General features: G+C 35.3%; 1 pseudogene; it reads left to right on the top strand.

The window, feature by feature from the left end:
• The first annotated feature begins 524 nt into the window (after positions 1 to 524).
• LOC130222232 (gastrula zinc finger protein XlCGF57.1-like) lies at positions 525 to 4466 on the top strand (annotated as a pseudogene).
• Positions 4467 to 7331: the final 2865 nt, after the last annotated feature.

Here is a 7331-nt window from a genome sequence, read left to right as displayed (position 1 = left end):
GTGTGTGTGTGTGTGTGTGTGTGAGAGAGAGAGAGAGAGAGAAAGAGAGCAGATATAGTGTAAAATGAAAATCATGGGAGTAATGTATCAATCAGTCATGACAGCAACAGTAAGTGCCAAAAAAAGCTAAACACAAAAGACTTTTATTTTGGCGTTGCGTGTGACGTCATCAGGCGGCGCCGTTTCAGCGCTGAGATTCAACTGGAGAAAGGTTTGTTTTAAAACGTTTACAAATATAAACCAATTTAATTAAAGTTTGCTGTTGGAAATATTATTTTAACCCATTTATACAACGTAGTACTTATTTATTCTCAGTAACCGAGAGCTATTGTTTGAATAAAGTAACAAAAAAGTGTGTAATAAGTGTTTTAATGAAACCTTTACCTGATTTATTTTTGTTAATTACTCTCATATAAAGAAACTGTTGAAGCAAGTGTTGAAGAGAAGTTATTTAGTTTCTGTTCATTGTTTTATTTATTTAAACAGGATATTTTTATTGTTTTGTTTATTTTAAACAGGATAAAGTGTCCAAACACAGAGAAAAACTCCTGCTGAAGTGACTGATCTCCACACTGTTATAAAGATGGCGTTTATTAAAGAGGAGAGTGAAGATGTGAAGATTGAAGAAACATTCAGAGTCAAACATGAAGATCTGCAGGAACTAACAGGTTGATTTTCATTCTCAAAGACCAACTCAGTCATTTGATCCTCATTCAGATATATTTTAATAATAATAATACTAAATTAAATCCATCTTGCAGCCCTGAGTGTGCTGCCTAGTTCTCCTAAATGCACATAAGCACTCATTGAAAGACAGGAATGAGTTTCTTTCGTCACTTGTTCTCATGTTTTTTGTCATTCTTTTATGTATTATTAGTCTCCCATTTTCTCTACCTTCTTAAGGTTATTGCTTTTCTTGTTTTCTTGTTCTCCTGCTCTTAAGCACTGGCACTATATAAAATAAATAAAAACAATAAATTATATCTGCTATTACAGTGATATTGTTGGCTTAGTACTTTCCATTTGCATATGTCACGTTGATCACAATTCCCTTTTTTATCAACTTCTTTATGGGTTTAAAGTTGTTTTTTGAAGTTGTTACTAGTTCTCACAGATAGTATCTGAGTCAGAAGTACATCATTATTATAATAACTAATTACCAGGGCTATTGTGTTTAAACAGGGTTTCCGCAGGGTCTTAAAATGTCTTAAATTCCAAAATCTAAATTTTAGGCCTTAAAAAGTCTTAAATTTACTGAAATATTGTGTTGTAGGTCTTAAATCTTTTTAAACAAGTCTTCATTTTCCTTTGTTCATGTTTTGCTACCCAATCTGTCCAAAACCCATACAATAACCAACAATCCATCTTAATAAAACTTTAAACTTTTCATTCAAAAAGGTCATTTTAACTTATATTCCTTACAATAACATTTGTTTAAATGTGCTCCATGTATTTTCTGCTGAGGACATCAACCTGGGCAGATTGTTGTGCATAGATTTAGTTTATTATAATTTTTAAAACATTTAAAACATTTGTTCATTTTTTATTATTTTTTTAAAGAAAGTTTATTCAGGAAAAAAGTGTATGGATACAAGTAAAGCTTGCTTGTTATTACACACAATTTAAAATCTTTTGCTAAGAAATATCTAAAATATATATATATATTTTTATTCATTTATAAATGTATAATTAAATTATATTTTTTGATTGGGCAAATAAAAATCTTTTCCATCTGGGCCATTTGAAAACATGGTCTAAAAATGGATGCCCCGTGGCGTGGATGCCCCCAATATTAAATATGCTGAATGAAATGGACACTACAATAATTAATTATTCTAAAACATTGTACAGTATTCTAAACTATATGATGATGTTGTGGGGCGACGTGAGACAAAATGAACAAATTATAGTGGAACAATAACGTTTAGCATTGCACTGACTACAACTGGCCAACAAACTAGTCTAAAAATGACTTTTGCTGCTTAAGAAATGGATTACAGCATGCTGATGATATGCAAACATTTGAGTGTAAAGTTCGTCAGTATTGACCATATTCTTCACGTACCAGCAGGCGCTGCCATTGGAATCTTTTTGCTTGAGACTTTTTTTAAGGAATAAATTTTTATATCCTAAAAACAGTGTTATGCTTCTTAGGCATGGGACGATAACCGTTTTTAAGGTATATAGCGGTTTGAGAAAAGTTTTCCAATATTTTCTGCTGTACCGTCCCTACGCTATAAGTTTTTTTTTATTTTATTTTTTTACATTTTGTTTTAAGTTTTTCAGGAGATAAACCCTGGGTTATCTGTCATCATGTTCCACACTGCTCATGCTATACCTGGGGTTAACAAATAATCCTGGGTGTTCATTAACAGACGTTTCACATTCACAAATCCCTGGTTAACATTATTATTTGTATATTTATGTTGTCACTGTTCCTGATTGGACAAACAGCAGGTCACCTTTTTAGACGGCATTTCTGCATCTTGTCGGGTATATAAAATGTCATCATGTAGGTCTTCAGCTAAGCCTCAGGACATGCTCAAAGACAAAAGTACAAATAAATGAAAACAAGTAGCAAAGTATGTCATCTCGCCGTCTCCTCATCACTTCAGTTTACAGCAAACGTGGCATTAAGCATTTGCATAAATTATATACAATAAAGTAAACTCACAAATATAAGTGTGAATTATGCATACTTACTATATACATGCAGGATTTGTCTCAGTTGGGTCTTCCAAGCAAGAGGGAACACAACACTAGTAATCTAGAGCGAGTGCATTTGATCATTTGCATTTAAAGCCACAGGCAGAAAAAAAGCTTGGTTTTCCTCTGACCCCCAAAGTTAAATATTCTGCAAGGTATATGATCTGATTTTGAGCTGAAACCTCAGAAACATTTTGGGAACACCAAAGACTTATTTTACATCTTGTAAAAAAAAGTTCATTATAGAAACCCTTTAAAGAGATAGTTGAGGCAGAAATGAAAATAGCTTCACCATTTACTCTCCCGCATATTGTTTTAAACCTTTATGAGTTTCTTGATTCTGTTGCACATAAAAGAAGATATTTAAAAAAATGCTACTGGCCTACTGTGTTCCACAATAAAGGAAATGTTTAAAACCACATGACTGAGAGTAAATGGTAAGATCATTTTAATATTTGGGTGAAAACATCCATTTCTTGCTTGTTGCTTTGTGCCTTCATACTAAAGTTTACTTTTTTTTTTTAGACTTGATGGTGCTGAAAGAAGAGACTCATCAACAGAATGAAATAGAGGAGAAACGGCAGTTTGAGAAACCCCAAGAAATAACGACTGATGAAAAACCTACGCTGACTAAAAATACTTCATCACACGGAAGACCTCAGAAATCCAAATCTGGGTGTAATTTTAGCTGTAAACAGTGTAGAAAGAGTTTCAGTCAAAAGACAAAGCTTGATGTTCACATGAAAGTTCATACTATGGAGAAACCTTACACCTGTGAACAGTGTGGAAAGAGTTTTGGTCAAAAACAAAGCTTTAAAGCCCACATGAGAATTCACACTGGAGAGAGGCCGTAAACATGCCAACAGTGTGGAAAAAGCTTCTATCATGCAGGAAACTTGGCAGTGCACATGAGAATTCATACTGGAGAAAAGCCTTACTCTTGCCCTCAGTGTGGAAAGAGTTTTAAGCAAAATAGCAACTTTAAAGTCCACATGAGAGTTCACACTAGGGAGAAACCTTACACCTGCGAACAGTGTGGAAAGAGTTTTAGTCAAAAACAAAGCTTTAAAACCCACATGAGAATTCACACTGGAGAAAGGCCGTACACGTGCCAACAGTGTGGAAAAAGCTTCTATAATTCAGGAAACTTTGCAATGCACATGAGAATTCACACTGGAGAGAAGCCTTTCAGCTGTAAAAAGTGTAGAAAGAGTTTCAAACAAAAGGCAAACCTTGATGTTCACATGAGAGTTCACACTAGGGAGAAACCTTACACCTGCGAACAGTGTGGAAAGAGTTTTGGTAAAAAACAAGACCTTGAGATCCACATGAGGATTCACACTGGAGAGAAACCTTACACATGCACAGAGTGTGGTAAAAGTTTCACATATAAAAGTGCATTCAAACACCACATGATAACTCACACCGGAGAGAAGCTTGCATGTGCTCAGTGTGGAAAGAGCTTCACAACCAAAGCTAGCCTCATGAACCACATGAATGGTCACAATGGAACCATAGTGTTCACATGTGATCTGTGTGGAAAAAGTCTCACACGCAAAGACTACATTAGGCAACACATGAGGACTCACTCAGGAGAGTGTTTTAGATGCAGTGAGTGTGGAAAGGGCTTTAACCGTAAAAGAAGCCTCAGCACTCACATGAAGCTTCACAATGGAGAGCAGAGTCCTCAAAAATGAGTCCTTGTCCACACAAACACGGGTATATTCAAAATGGCGGCTTGTTCATGTAATTTGGCTGTTCATTCATGTGAAGTTTATTTATAAACTATTTTTGTTTTCCCAAGATTTCCATGTTTCCTCATAAAAAGTCCTAAAAACACACAACCTAAGTAATCTGAACATTCTAAATTGGCAACATTGAGCTCTTAGTAAGCCATATATCTCTCTTTAGCCATTCCTGTATTTGTCATTAGAACAGAAACAAGTCAGGAGAGTTCACCGAGATCTACCTGAGCTCAAATTCCCCTCTCACCCTGTTTACGGGAGGGAGCCCAGGGCTCGAGGATCTTATAATCTTTTAAACCACACTAAACTGAGCTAAACTGAACTGAACTTTAACACTGAAAACTGACACTTCCAATTTACTATGACCTTTTATGTGAAGCTGCTTTGACACAATCTACATTGTAAAAGCGCTATACAAATAAAGGTGAATTGAATTGAATTGAATTGAATTGTGAGCTTAGGGCTCTCTCTCGGGACAGCATGCCAAACAAGTGTGAACTCTTGAATACATATCGAGTTACTGATAATGAAACCCTTTGAACACCTGAAGATGTAAACTCAATAGCTGAAGAGGGGTGAAGATTTTGACAACTGTGTTGTAGTGTAGATCAGGAATCACAGCCCAGTATCAGGTTGTGAGAGTTGCTACTGGGCTACAAGAATGCAAAATAACTCTATATGTTGATAGATTGTGTGGCTTGTTTCACATGAAAACAAGTATCTGCACCTGAAAAGGTGTGAACCAATTGACCTACAAAGTTACAAAGTAGTGTCTCATAGGCAGTACTTTGGATTAAGTTACTTGAAGACTGACGACTTAACATCACTGCAGAGGAACTGCATTATTCCTTGTCTATAATAAAGTCTTCTCATCGTAAGAACTTTGGTCAGCTTACTTATTTGATGTATTAGAGTGATCTATACATTGGCGAGTCACCCAAGAAAGGTTAAGCCAAATACAGCAAAATCTAACAATGTGCTTCAACTTTGCATTGCATACACTGTTACAACATTGCATACACTGTAAAACTGCAGGGTTCCACACAATTCTTTCATGTCACAACTCAAATTTATGTGGATTGTACATAAAAAAAATGTCCCAATGATATTTCAAGAATTGTGTTATTTCAGCTCATTTTAATTAAGTAGTTTGAACAACTAAAATATATATATATATTTTTTTTGAGTGCCCTTGCAAATAGTTTATTAATTTACCAATCAAATGGTCGGCTCTGAACAGAATTAGAACGATTAGGGAGGAGAAAATGTTTGGGGAAATGCAGGGAACACTGTTCTACACCCTTACATTGTTGTTTTTGATCATTCACATTGTCTAATTGCGTAAACAAACACTGATTTACCTCCGATTTTGGGCTTTTGTCTGCAATTTCAAAAAACTTGGTGACGAATGAAAGTCTGGCTAAACTCGTGCAGTGTGAATTCGCCATAAGGCAATGACAGTGACTGACCAATGCAGACTCCCTAAAGCCCTGTTCAGACTACACAATGCCATTTGCCAGTAACGACTGATCAGATTTGTGTCTCACAGATTATGAGTTTTTGACTTGATCAAATCTTGATGTGTTGTGGGTAACAAATGAAGACTTTGGTTACAAAACACGACACATTTGTTTTGATGGACTAATTTGAGAAAAGAAACAAGTTTTCTTTCTGTAGATAACTGGTTGCCTTTAAAGATACGTTCATGTGAAAACTCCCACATTACTACAAATAAATCAGTGTATGGGAAACCCAGTGTCGCTATTGTGAATGAGAACATGAGTGATTTGTTAGCTTACATGCTAATTTCAGTACTCAACAGACTACTGAAGGACTTCAGCTATCTGTTCATTCAAATTATTATTAATATGCAATACATATTGTACTGATCATGTGCACTGCTAGATAACATTGTGTGCTATCTGTAAGTGGTGTGTGTGTAGGTTATAGTTTTAGCTTTATATTGTTAAGGTAAATAATTTAAGAGTAATAAGTTATTTAATTAAACATTCGGATCGTTTTATACGTGGGCATAGATTTTTTTTTTTTAATCTAGATTAATTTCGAAATTAATCTAGATTAATGTAGATTAAAATAGCTCATTTAAATTCTGCCGAAGGCATTCAGAATATGTTTGCTACCCAAATAATAAATCTTTGAGAATGGGTTTCTCGAGTCAGGCAGCGCATTAGACCAGGGGCATATCTCCTGTTTCCAAAATGCATCACAAACTGCTTGAGAAACTGTTCTACTATGATAATTGGTGATGAAAATAAATGATGTTCAATAAGATGTACTCGTGTTTACTAACTATTTGTTCAGTTAAACATGAATGTTGAACTGTAGGCCTACATAAGCTCCAAACAGCGATTTCATACTTGCTTTTGATGTACATACATACAGAAAATGCTGCTTCTCAATGCCAAGTTCACAGAGCCCTGACGGTGTGTCATTGAGTATGTTTACATGGGCAACAATACTTTAATACGATTTTAATATGAATACTCTGATTAAGAGTATACCATGTAAACAGAGATTTATGACTACCTTAATGCGACTAAAGTCATAACTGAACTAAACAGAAATGGAATTAAGACATGTGGAGTATGCAGATATTAGTGGCATTACTGAAGTAAACACTGCAATCAAACTATTACCGTCATGTAGGACGCCATATTTTCTGACAAGATCCAAGACAGGCGGCTGTCAGTAAAGGACCACACACACACAAAACACGCACATACACACACCGCGAAATGTGGAAGTTTTTTTTCTTTACATTTGGTGAGCGTTATTACATTCTACAACACTCTCACCAGTCCTTACTCCTTATTTGCGTCTAATACCCCAGTTTGTCACGCCGTATGAATGAAATATTCA

Source organism: Danio aesculapii, chromosome 4, assembly GCF_903798145.1.
Source record: "Danio aesculapii chromosome 4, fDanAes4.1, whole genome shotgun sequence".
Classification (NCBI taxonomy): domain Eukaryota; kingdom Metazoa; phylum Chordata; class Actinopteri; order Cypriniformes; family Danionidae; genus Danio; species Danio aesculapii.
The sequence above is the reverse complement of the archived record's forward strand: the minus strand, read 5'-3'. Positions and strand labels throughout refer to the sequence as shown.